Source organism: Centruroides sculpturatus, unplaced genomic scaffold (genome assembly GCF_000671375.1).
Source record: "Centruroides sculpturatus isolate CEXI.00-Female unplaced genomic scaffold, Cexi_2.0 scaffold495, whole genome shotgun sequence".
Taxonomy (NCBI): Eukaryota; Metazoa; Arthropoda; class Arachnida; order Scorpiones; family Buthidae; genus Centruroides; species Centruroides sculpturatus.
In genome coordinates, this window is record NW_019384782.1 from 538,116 (window position 1) to 541,264 (window position 3,149).

General features: G+C 37.4%; 1 pseudogene; it reads left to right on the forward strand.

Annotated features, from left to right (window-relative positions):
• Positions 1–636: 636 nt before the first annotated feature.
• LOC111629200 lies at positions 637–2,854 on the forward strand (annotated as a pseudogene).
• The last annotated feature ends 295 nt before the right edge of the window (positions 2,855–3,149 follow it).

Here is a 3,149-nt window from a genome sequence, read left to right on the forward strand (position 1 = left end):
CCAGAGCTCCTCGCCCAACGGACGATCTAGATCGCATCTTGTATTATTCTTTTGTAAGTTCTCTTAAATGTTAAAATAAACAGTTATTGTAAGACAATTGTCATCTTTGCCTCTGCCGCCACCACTCACATACGATCGGTCCCTAGGTTTTTCCCTGACGCACAATTAACTTATTGCCCCGAAATGTCGGAAACTTACAATCGTATGCGATATAAAACTAGTTAATTTATCACAATTTCTCGCAAACATCACTTATAAAAATATTTGCCATGGGCGCTGCGCTGGTATTTTGAATTCCAACAGAAAGATTTCTTGTTGGAAAATTGACATTTTTAATAGACTAATTATTGAAAAACTCAGTAATCTCAATGATATAGTTTTAATTAGATAACTTAAATCTTATTATCATTTAATTTAAATGCACTAAGTTATAAGTGAAGGTTTTCCATTAAACATGGATTTACCAAGAGCTGTTCCTAGTTCAATTACATCTATCAGGCTTGCTGCATACAGCGATAACGATTCAAACGATCCTTCCAATGATTTGATGGATCTTGATAATCAGTTCATCATTTGCCTTGTGACTAGGGCAATTAATCTTAAAGTACAGTAGTTACCGACTTAACAACTGAGGCAATGGTAGCAACCTTGTAAAGATTTTTTAGCAGAAGGGCTAAAAGTGCGTCAATTTGGACAGATAATGCCACAAATTTTGTGGGTGCCAGTACGGAGTTGAAACGTCTACAAAACTACGTAAGAGCACACCCTGACAGTTTAGCTGATTATCTCACCATCGAGGAAGTCATCCTAGAAGTTCATACCACCCAGATCGCCAAATTTCGGTGGCTTTTAAGAAGCGTGGGTTAAGTCCTTTAAACATCACCTAAAAAGAACTGTGGGTAACTCGTGTCTAACTATGGGACAGTTTATAACTATCACCACACAGATAGAAGGAGTTTAGAATAGCAGACTGCTCACTCCTATATCCTCTGACCCGAGCGACTTCGAAGTTCTAACTCCAGGACACTTTCTCATCAGAAGACCTGCTAAGCCTACCTGAATCAGATATCACCGATAAATCAGATAATTAGTCTCAATGGCAAATATTAACAAAATTTATTCAAGCTACATGGCGTGGAAAGTAGACTACTTAAACAATTTACAGGCCTGACATAAGTCACAATTTGAGAAAGACAATATAACACCTAACTCAATGGTCCTCTTTGTGAGGTCAGCCGATTAGGGTGAGGTTTTCCGACAGCCGAGCGATCCGTTCTGTCGTGTGGGCGCAGAATGACTTTCTGAGAAAGGTATACCCGTTTATTAAACATAGAAGTTTTCCTTACAAATACCTTGATGAACGAAGTGGCACCACAAAGCGCCCGGATAAAGTCCGCAATAAAGTTCGAAAAATTCTGTTTTCGTTACTTGTGGATGGACGCTGTCAGTGAAATACTCCGTAGGCCCAGGGCGTTGATCACGGCTTTCGGCGGCTTCTGGTTGGACGAACTGACGAATCTGTAGATCGGTAGGAGGCACCCAGAGAACGATGCTTCCACGATGTTCCAAAATGTTCTTTGTTTTTTTTCAAAGATCGGGAGCACGCACATCCAGGAGAAGAATCACTACGTATCCAAGCACCAAGAAGCTTTGTCCCTTGAGTCGCACGGTTTTATAGATTTCTTAACCGTAGTCGCCTCTCCATTGGTCTCTCATTGTCACCTGGTGACAATTTGAAACCTAATGAAGGGCGCGGGAGAGGTCAACGTTGCGACTGAATATGATTCCTCTCTCTCATCGCGTTTTCCTCGAATTTATCCGTTTCCATTGTTTAACAAATTTACGAAAAAAAAATTGCATTGTTCAATCGAGACACCTAATCCGTTTCCTTAGCGTCTGAAAAGGAGCTTTATTTTCGATCGACACCCCTCATTCGGACCTCTCAATCGACCCCTGTTCGGGTCCTCACATTAAAGGATGAAAATCTCTTACTCATAGTTGGTCAATGGGCAGAGTACAAAAAGTGATGAAAGGATCTGACAGGAAGGTGAGAGTGATTCTGGGAAAAATTCCTCGAGGTGCATTTAAGAGAAGCATAACCAAATTGTTATTGTTACCATTTATCGAATGAACAAATGTGGTTCATTTTGGTAACCTACACGTGCCATTTCTGTTGTAATTGCTAAATTTAAATTTATGTTTAATATTGTTTGTTGAAGCCAGAAAGTTGGCGCCTCGAGCGCCACCGTATTTTTTAATAAGAAAAACAATTAAAAAATTTGGTGTCGACAGTATCTTTGTAACGGCCATTTTTGTACCAGTGTCTTATTCTGCATTAAACCTTTTCATTGCAAAATAGCAAGTACTTTCATATTTCTACAGTCCATTAAAGTTCGACAGACAAGTATTGTAAATATATTATGTTTGCGTGCCCATCACTTAGGGCGCTTCTGTAATTCTTAACTACTGTTCCACAACTAAATGTAAATTTTTAATTTTGTTTTAAATAAAAGCAATGCAGGAGCCCTTGGGACTTTCGTTCATCCCCTTTCCCAACCTTCTTTATAATTGCACCTACAGCCTCTTTCTCTAAATCATCTTTCTTCTCCATTTTAACCCCAGGCAATACCTTTGAGTAGTGCTGGTTTATGTGCTAAAAGTAAAAGTATTTTTAATAATAATTTTCATCTTGGCTTTCAATTACCCGATAAAGCCAAATGTAATTATCCGAAAAATATAGACAAATTACAGGTATACCTCGCCTTACGTCGGTAATTGGTTCCAGGAAAACGACGTAAGTCGAATTTACTTGTCTCCGAATCTACTTATCACTAGGCTAAACCGTAAATTACCATTCCCGGTTCTGTATTTTATTTATTAATGCATTTTTAATAATATATAGTTAATAAAAATCTATTTTAAGCTTACAAACAAATAAATTTTAGTTTTTAATATAGTACAAAAAAAGTAATCTAAATTTACGAATGCGTGTACTGTAAATACAGTACGTACTTGCATATATTTTAATATGATTTTATGTGCTTTAAACGTTTTTCTAGTCATATTATGACTTCAATATTTGTAGCGGACAGACGTAAAGTCGAATAAAATGACTTAAACTTGATTTTTATTTTTCCATATACTTTTTT